At 34.7% G+C, this 10,821-nt stretch overlaps 1 non-coding gene across 1 annotated transcript; it reads right to left on the minus strand.

The window, feature by feature from the left end:
* Positions 1-9,173: 9,173 nt before the first annotated feature.
* On the minus strand, positions 9,174-9,276 carry LOC117163998 (U6 spliceosomal RNA). Its single transcript, XR_004465543.2, has one exon. It is a non-coding gene; the product is annotated as a U6 spliceosomal RNA (small nuclear RNA).
* Between the last annotated feature and the right edge of the window lie 1,545 nt (positions 9,277-10,821).

Below are 10,821 nucleotides of genomic sequence, written 5' to 3' on the forward strand. Positions count from 1 at the left end.
TCTCCTGCATCACATACATAGTATATTCAAAGTTGCAACGAGTGTTCAAATACTTTTGAGAACCACTGTATATATTGTGATGGATTTTGTATGAAACGTTAATAAAAATATAATTGACATATCCTCTAAAGAATTTGCAAAAGAATAAGTTGAAACATTTTTCCTGACTTTATACGCAAAGTTTATTTCTCCTATAAAACTTCATTTAATGAGTTATAGTCCATGAAATAAAAATCATTATGACTTATACCGTTAATCTATTTCTGTGCTATGCGCATGACTATACAATGTTTATGGGTAATGCTATTTAAATAACATAATTTGTCAATGAAGTAAAATGCAGGCTGGACAGAAATTCATGATTCATCCTAATAAATTCGAACGTTCCAAGCGTTCGAAGATTTACAGGCGGGAATATAATAATCGGCTACAGTGTGTATAGAAAGTCTGTTTTTCTAACAATAGATTTAGCAAGAAGTATTATACAGATAACCTGAATAGTTGAATTACTAGAGCAATCTCAAAGATCCGAGTTTCAATTCCGGTCTAGCAAGCCCGTTTATCAGTTCTATCTCTTCCTAGAATAGATTCTACACATCGTAGTTTCTGAACTGCGACAAATCAGAATGCAATCTCTGTGCGTTTGATTTCGGTTCCGCGAATATATCGAACATCAATCGTGAAAAATAATAAACGCTTAGAATTTCCTTTATTTTTTCTTTGACACTTATAAACGGTGATATTCATATTTTATACAGTGGAATTGATACATAACCATTAATGTATCATTGATCAGATCTTGAACTTGAAGTTCTCATTTAATTCGCGAGTAATAGTTAAACAAAACACCAATTAGCATCGTGTATACTAAAATCAAAGCAATGCTTCATGCGTTCAGAACACCTTATACATACAGGACGAGCAATCACGTTGCTCCTCCAACGTTCGTTATTCCTGTACGTAGATTGATTCGGCTTATCCAAGTTGTCGTATCAGACCAGATATGGTAGTTGAAGTTTAAAAGCTTCGTTCGTTTCGTCTCTCGGACTGTCGTGTCGTTGATAAACCTGCGTGTAGTTTTGACGTTGGATACGCGAGTTTGAGTGCTTGTGCATACGTTTACACAAGAAGGGAAACGTGGAATAGCGTATATACGAATGGCCAGCGCCAGGACTTCCTCTTTCTTTTCCTTCTTCCGGACCCACGCCGCCTCCCACCAGCCATTTATATTACCTTTTATATTCTTCAGCGCGCTTTATACTTCTGTATCCTCCTTCACACTGCCTCCTTTTTTTCTTCCCGCTGTTCTTTCTTCTAAATAGTTTTGTTTCTCCCTTGCCTTGTCATAATAGCCTCTCATGCATTCTGCATCTTCTACCTCGACCATTTTACATTCTACCCGCACTGCCGTTTCTTGTTTCAGCTACGTACATTTAATAGACCTTCCTTTCTCTTTGTGGCTACGCCTTTCGAGGGCTCCTTGCGTTTTACTGCTTTTTTCGCTCGTTACGTTACGTACGGTATAATCTATGCGAGAAATTATTTTGCAATGATTTTATATCGTTGTAAGTTTGATTAGGAAGCTACCAAAATTGAAAATAGCAAGTTGATGGTAGTTAACAAAATTGTTCTATAATGATTGACACTTATAGAAACTGACCTTTTTATTAGGTGTTAACTTTGGAAACAAATTTTATCGTGCTATAATCTGTAAAATAGCTTCAGTAAAAAAAAATTCGTCTTGGGGCTTTCTGTTTATAATCTTGTGTAATTAGTATAGTCAATTATTTCTATGGTTCTATCGCAGGAATGAAAAATTCCACGTGAATTCAACGCTTTTTGAAATAACAATGTTGAGACGTAGAAGGCGAGAAGTTGGAATCACTCTCTTTTTAAGTCACGAGCGAAATTTTGTATGTTTACGAGTGCATAGAAAATAATTGTAGACAAACTTTACTTAAGAACTTCATATTCCTCGATCATTTCTCCTCTTTATAACTCTTCCTTTCAAAGACCATAATACTAGAACTTTACTCTCCTCGGTATTTGCTTAACCACTCTACAATCCTCTTTAGATGTCTGTTCTCCCTTCTTTGGAATAACTTCGAGAATTTTTTCTTCGTTGTTCACTTCGTTTCCATTCATTGTTCGTTTAATTTGACCGCTGCTTTCTCTCGCGCAAATCACTTTTCACTACTTTGCATTCCATTTGTATTATTACTTTGAACTTCAATTCATTTTTCTTCTCTTCCATCCCTTTCTTTTCTAGTATACTCTCTCTTTCTGTTGCATGTTTACCTGATGTTTGAATATTTATCAAGCCAATATAGCGCATGATTGCATGATTCCTCGAGTTGCCAGCAGAACAGCGAAATTACACACTGATATTAGGCATTCGCCCATGGCATTCGATTTATTTCCTAGTATCAATAAATTAGGCTTCGACAAGAACAAAAACGTATGATTAAAAATGTAGCAACTTTTCTCAATTCTTATTTTTATTTTCAAATTCTTCTTATATCATACAGGAGATCCAGTACTATATTCTTTTAATGATTAAAATCAGATAAATTTGACGAATTAAAAAATTTTCAAGAATATGAATGACAATGTAATATACTTTGCAAAAATTGAATGTTATATTTCAATCTATTACGGCTTCCAGTGCAAAGTATATAAAATTCGCGTGGCAGTCGATGTATTTTAACAAAAGACTTACAGCGATGGCCAAAAAGGAACTTAAAGTGTAAACTAAAAAAAATCGCAGTAATTAAAAAAAATGTATTATAATTGACAAGAGAAATAAATGTATAATATAATTATTATGTTAAATTATATTATACATTTATTTCGACGAGTGTTTAATACAGAAAAAATGTTTAACACAGGTATCTTCATACTCAAATACAGGGTGGTTGGTAACTGGCGATACAAGAGGAAAGGGGGTGATTCTACGCGAAAAAAGTCGAAAATATAGAATAAAAATTTTTCGTTCGAGGCTTTGTTTTCGAGAAAATCGACTTTGAATTTTCGCTCGGTACGCGTGCACTTTATCACGTCTCGTTATAACGGATCTCACTGTAGATCGTTGTCTCGATGGAAAAATTAAAAAAAAAATTTTTTTTAACTTTATTCTATACTTTCAACTTCTTTTTTCCACCCTGTATAATAAATAATAATATAACAATATAACAAATGCACATATAACAATAAATGCACAAGTATCGAATGTAAACTTTCTTCTGGCTATCATTGTAGTCCGTTTCTATCGTCAGCCAACAAAATCCCAAGAATATCTTCTCAAACAAGAAAACTTCACGAAATCATTGACACGCACATAATGGCAAATCTGTCTCCTCCGAACGAATCCAATAAACAGAGTTCACGACAAAGAGGAAATAAAGAAAAATCGGACGTTGTCAGAGTCCATTGGAAATAATTCGACGATCGAGCCGAAAGGACACGGAAGTGCGGAAATAGTTTCCCGCGTAAGCTCGAAGGCAACGAGTCGTATCGAATAGAATAGTAGGAAGTGACGAATGAAAGCGGTCACCTTAACTGACCTACATGTACAGCATAGTCGAGGGGGCCGACAGTGTACGTTTCCAATTTCCAATTTCGAAACTTTAAACCGTTCCACGGCAACGTCTGAAATTCCTCGAGCTTCTTTCGAATTTTCCACCGTATGCAAATACTTCCGGGCGTTTTCGATTTGCTGCTACTTTCCTCGGGAGATTCCGTGCGAATTCCAATAGCTAGGTACCTACCCCTCCGGTATACCGGTGTACGTGTGCAATAGTATGCATACATGCGAATTTATGCTCTCCATGCCTCGCATGATGAGACTGTAAATAGCACGTCCGTCGTACGAATAGCTGTTTATTAAAAATCTAGCGGTCCATTTTTTCAAATATTTCTCTGATTAATTTTTTCTCTGTGCGCCATTTTCTATGACATGCGTCGATGTCGACGAAATTTTTACTATCAATACGACGAAGTGAATAGGTTTCCAAGCGCTTTATAAAAATTCTGATCAGAAAGAGTAAAAATTAACTCAGCTACTCTGAAAAACGACAAGGTCGCGGTTTTCTATGAAACAGAATGAAATAAAAATGAAATAAAATTCAAAACTGCCAAATTTTCGACAACTCTATTTTCCTTAAAACCGTAATATCACAACATATTATTCTTAGAATTGCTACGAATGCTCTACTCTAATGAAAACAGCGGATTCGAAGCCACCTTTTCTTCAAACCTTCCGAAACCGAACCACAACTACGCAGCTGCATAATCTCGAATCTTCGAGAAGTCTATTCGCGTTTAAAACTTGGACAGCTTTGATCCCGAATGAAAAGTAGCAACAGAACCGTACCGAAAGTCTTAATTCGCGAAACGACGAAGTCGAAACGTTCTCGACCAGTCTTCCACTAATGCAACATTAGAAGCGGCGTTCGTTCGTGGAGGATCGACGAATTACCGTGGCAGCCACATCGCGAAACGCTTTTCCGGTTCATTATCATGGAGATCTATTATTATGAAGCGGCGGCGGAGCGACGCCGCCGGCAGAACCATTGCACCCATGCCGATAACAATCGATTCGCGAGAAATATTAGAATTGATTCGGACGTCGATTTACCCGACAACAATGGCTAGAACGTGCGCCACTGCTGGCATGGCTCGTTAGCCTTCCTCTTTGCGCGCGGATGCCAATGCGCCAGCCTGTATACTCTACTATACTCTATGTATTGTACATGTAGGTACAGTCTTTTAGTATTGTTGCAAAACTTGTATAACGAAGCATCCAGGCTCTATTTCTCTTACCTCGTACCTTTTCCTTCCTTTCTTTTTCTCTCTTCTTCGTCTTCTTCTTCTTTTTCTCCTTCGAGGTACAGACCTTTTATTCTTTCTGATTTAATGCTACTGTTTCTTCATTGACTCTCTTGTTTGACTGATTGGCTAGTCTATTACGAGTAAATTGCAGCTTTTTATGTATTTATAGGAAATTTAAAGGTGCATAGATAACGTAAAAGAAAATTGCAAAGATTTGTTTAATATTCTTCTTGTTTTTTTAACTAGATTCTACGATTGTATAACATTTGAAGAAATTGAAGTATTTCCAATATTATGATGAACCATAAGTATTGCTTGCTGCTTAATAAGTTAATCCATTAGCGAATATATGTATCTGTAAGGTAGACGAATATGGATCGAATATACGTGATTTTTGTAACCAATCTATTTGAATTTATTATTCAAGTCATGATGTTAAGATATTAGAATATCTTATAGAAGATGTACATTTCTCTGCTTCTGTCATATTTGTTTTTCATTTTTAAAAAGATTGATTATTTTCAATGGCGAACATAAGAAAAATGTATGCATTATATTATTATTTATAATTCGTGCTTTGATGTTATTTTGTAAATTTGTATGAATATACAAGTTGGTTAATAAATTTATAATAAGTTCATTTTGTATGTTTATTAAAAATACGTGATTCATAGAAATTGTTTTATTATAGATAAAATATGCATGAAATAATGAACCTGGTATACATATATCAGAATAATTCTTAGATATGCAACCGAATGCAACGATATGACTCGACAACGTAAAATGAGTTTGGCTCCCAATTCCAACCCCGTGCACGCATCTTCCACCCAATATACATACACATACACTTGCACGTTCTCTCTTTCCCTATCCTACAATCTCTTTCATTCAGTTCAGAAATACCATGCAGATATTTTTAGAATTTTGGTCACGTCCAACTTAAACCTTGGATAACCATACTTTCTTCTTTCGCACCTTTATCTCAAATACTGATCGTTCCTCATAAGGAGCCTCTCGAAGGTCAAATCCATCAACTCCACTTTTTACGAATTTCTTAATTTCATTGCACCAATATACGATTAATGTTCGATTCTCAAAGAAAAATTAACACTTGAAGTAGGACATCTGTAAACCTATTTCTATTTAAGTATCTGCGTAAAATTAATCTCTAAGGCAATCTATAATTTAAATAATTTATTTCGAAAAGACAAAACTTTTGGTATTTATAGTATTTTGGTTATTGACTTTACTTGATTGATATAATTCTACTTAGCTTGCCGCAATCAAAATTACGATTAATCACGAGTTCACTGAGAAAATGTCATTACCTGTACTATGGCATTAATATTAACCCTTTGTCCTGGTAACATCCACTCATACTCATAGTAGAAATTACTGTTTCGATTCAATAACAATACCTATGTCGTATTCGTAACAAAGTTTAGCTGGGACTCTGACTTCAATCTCAATTCTCTTTAGAGGGAACATAATTACATAGAAATTATGTATTGTAATATTTGCAAATTGTCTTCTGATATGACGCTACGCTAATGGATAACTTTGCGAATAATTAACATCATACTAAATCAATGGTATAATGTTAGGAATATACAGGAATATATAGGAATATGCAGAAAGGAACAGAATGAATATAAAATATTCAAAGTAGATTGCTGATAATAATTTTTAATAAATAAAAATTCTATTTCTTTAGTCGTGTCCATGAAAATATAAATTTACATATGACCGTCAATATTTTTGTAATTTCCAACAAAAGGGAGGAAGGTATAGATACATGTAATACATGGCAACATCAAATAAAAAGAAAGAAATTGGTTATATAAAATTAATTGATAATATATCGAATTTTAAAATTTTTCCTCTGTAAAGCACGGAAAGTGAATGAAGCATCATTTTGTGGGAAAAACTGGTGTATCCTGTATAATTAAGGCTCTGTAAATTGTTTGAAAGCCCTACACCAAGTACAGCATACAACGCCACTTGCTCTGACCAACCTGATGCTCCTTTGTAACATGCGTACGCAGCTATGGATTGCATATACGAGCACGGTCAATGGTCGTTCCGATTAATTAGCGCTCTAATTTACACGACGCGCGATATCGTGCGGTACATGGATCGAATTCGTATCCCGTGTATCGCGAATGTTGCGAGAGACTCGAATGAATTAAATTCAAAATTTAAAAAATTAAACGAATGTGGTTTGAAAAAACTTGTTTTTCTTCTTTTTATCTCCCTTTTTGTGCTTTTTCAATTCAAGACCAGTATGAAACAGTAACTCGTGCGTCGATTAAATTTTGAATAAAACTGGAAAATTATTTATGGTTTATTAACTAATTTTTGTAAAACTGGTTCATATATATTTTCAGAATGCGCAGCTACCAAAATTAATTAGCCAATTTTAAGGAAACAAATTTTATTTGCCTCTATGTATGGAAATTATAATTGTCCAATAATAAAATATTCGTTAGAATAGCGAAGAAGGAAGAAGCATCTGAAACGACATTGTTTCAAAAATATTTGTCATAAAGATTCCACGAAGAAACAGTCGTGCTAGTTTATATTTGAAAAATGTCACCCGGCTTGTTGACATAAATATTTCTACGCGAAATTCAAATGGAGCATTTAAAGTTGAAGCAGTGTATTGTTCGTTCCCATTTCAACCGTTTCTCGTGTAACAAATTAACGCGAGATTTTTAAAAAAGAAATATCTATGCAAGAACGGAACAACATATATGACGATATAAAAGAACAATCAAATAACAAAACCTTTTAAACTCCTTTCCCATGTTTCATTTTATTCAAATTTATTTAAATTAAAAACACAAGACCGCTGTTCACGGCTGAAAATCCAGACACAAAGTGAATTCGAAGTTTCGAAAATACGTTCATCAGGATCGAGAAAAACGTCGGAAACGAAACGGGCGTAAAGCAAATTCATGACATCTTGTCTTAAAAGTTCCAATCAGAAAACGTGCTAGTCAAACACTTTAGCACCGATAAAATCGACTCTTCGGTTCCCAAGAACATCGAGAACGTTCAGCATTGGCGGATGTTCCTCCGGTTCTTTCCCACCCATCGAATTTCCATATTTTCCAAGATCAGTTGGCAATATTCCCTTAACACGTCAGATTGTGCTTATCCCTGCTTATGTATTACGATTTGTATGTAAATTTCTCGGATTCCTTCAAAAATTCCGTTGACCCGCTTTCCATCTCGAAATAATTCGGGAGGAAAAAATAAAATAGGTGGCTCCGCATAAATGATGCAAAGGGGGAAATGCAAAATGGCGTGCAGTCCTAGAATAGAATAAGTTGATACGTATATACTACAGCACGACGTGGTGCGGTAGTTTTGTCAAATGTATAACTTAAAAATGATACATATTCTCTTGTATAATTTATAAAAAGCTAATTAATTTTAAAAAATGCGACGGTTTATATAACCTCAAAGTTACATATATATTCATTGTAAAATAATAATTATATGCATTTAACTCTGTAAACATTTAGAATGATTTTTTCATAGGATTATTCGTCCTATACCTTTTTATAATTATTAATCACATAATTACCTATATATATTGTGAGGAATTAACCTCATCATTAAATACATACAAGAATTATTATTTCATAATTATGTACATAATTATTTATTTATATTCTGAAAAAGTATTTGTATACTATTTATTATAGTATTATAACGAGAAAGGGGAGAATATACAATAGCAATAAGTGAACAAAATAAATTAAACAAAAAGTGAACATATAAATTACTTAACCTGCAAGTTAAACAACATTCCAGGGAGTCAATGGTACCGATACAGAGTCTTCGTTATAGCGTCGTATAAATACAAAAAACAACATGGAAGCAAACTCCAACAAGATAAAAAGAAAATTAAAACGGATAAAAGGGAATCATTATAATATATAATAATAAACTTTTCACTCCGAGAAACCTCGTAATTGCAAAAAGACGGAATGCCTATATGACTTCCTCTATCATAAACTTAAATTATCTCAAATAAAACATTAACTATTTATCATATGAGATTCTTGTTACACTGAATGCATATTACATTTTGAGAATTATGGATCGTAATTGCGGAAATAAATATGTAGGAATTCATTATAAATAAAAAAAATTTGTTATTTTTTAGGCACGTGGTTTACAAGATTACTCTCTTCTAGTGTCACTTCTCTCCTCCTCTTACAATGTTACATTTTCTCTTCTTTCGTTGAGGGATCCTGCCACACACGTACTCACAAAAACTCATACCACACTCATACACTGTAATATGCGTATAACAACATATTTCAATGGAACATCACGAGTTTGCACAAGCATGTCACCCTTGCGCAGGGGCCACGCTAACACTTCTCTGTATCGTTCCACTTTTAGTATATGTACTACCGAAGGAAGCACGTAAGGTACGATTTGTTTCCTGTATATAAAGCAACACATTACTTTTGCGACAACTAGTGAGAAAGCAAATATCTTATAGGCCACCTATCAAACGCACCGATGTACTACACACGCAAGAGTACCTATTTTATTGCCTATGTAATATCTTTGAGCTGCGCTTGGCGCTGTAAATGTCGCTGCTGGGTACAGCCGCTCTTCTTCTCATTTCTTGTATCGCGGAAGAAAAATCGGACTCCGGTCGCCGGGATTCGAGAATCCGGGTTCCGAACGTTCGCAACCTAAGGCGCTAATCACTGGGCTACCGTCGTCTGACACTAGTTGGTGTCGATTGGTGGTATTTGCTATCAAGTGCCACCACAGGCTCTTCTTTCCACGATACTACATCTATTACATTAACCTCTTAGGTAAGGTTGAATTTTGTGCGAGGCTGTTTCTCTGTACGGCAGAGTTTGACGCGAATTGCGCGTAAATGATACAAAACTGCAATTTGTGGCGGATAATGCTGTTCTCTACGCAAGCACATTGGAACGAAGTTTTTGATAATTAAATTATAATTTTTCTTAAAGATATGACGCATATACTTTGACTTTAATCGTCTAACTTAATAATTAATAATGCAATGTAGTGTGATATATTTTAAATTAAATTTCACACTCAGAGCACGATAGTGTTTTTCAAATTGCTCTTCGTTTTCTATTTTGTAGCGACATTTTGAGGTCGAAGATTCTAAAAAATTATAAGGATACGAACCGGCATGTTAAAAAGAGCATCTAATAATGATATATCCATTTCTAAGCAACAATTCATATCTGACACTGGCGTATCAAAAACAAAGACTATATATTCTGCCTGTGTATCGTTAACACTGTTATAAAACATTGCGAGGACAAAGAAAAGTGTGAAGCAAGACAAATGAAATACATCATCATTTAGTTTAAACGGTGAGTGAGTGAGTCGGTAGAATGAGCCAGTATAGTGGCGCGTCGTACCTAAAAGGTTAAGTCCCGAACGTGACGTTTATTTTGTTCGTGGAGAAATTAAAGGAGTTGTCTCTAAACAGTTCCTAGTACACCTGATAAATCTGTTTTATGAAGCAAGTGCTGAAACGTACAGCCTGGATATAAAACGATACGATATTTATTGGCTTTCAGAGACTCATGACAAAATACGAGACGTAATAAATCTCCTGCGGCCTGTTACTTATTATCCTTCGAGACGCGTTCTGTGGATTTACAGAACGACAACATAGAAACTACGGTGGCAGTTGTTTTAGAAAGGACGAAAAGGGCGTGCTCCATTCTGTTATGTTTCATTCTGTAGAAGTATGGCGATACCTTCTCCTTGACCATTTCTAAGCTTGAATTGGTGTTCCTGGTGCACTATCGTACGTTCTACACGATAATCCGATTTGACTTTCGTTTATGCGAGATATTTTTAAGAAAATACTTCATACGACAGAAAAATATGTTATCTCATTTGCATGATATAAAAAAAGCGCTTTTTTTTCGATGAGTTCGAACATTTTAATTTTGACCATCCTTTAAC

This window comes from Bombus vancouverensis, chromosome 2 (assembly GCF_051014615.1).
Source record: "Bombus vancouverensis nearcticus chromosome 2, iyBomVanc1_principal, whole genome shotgun sequence".
NCBI classification, from domain to species: Eukaryota; Metazoa; Arthropoda; class Insecta; order Hymenoptera; family Apidae; genus Bombus; species Bombus vancouverensis.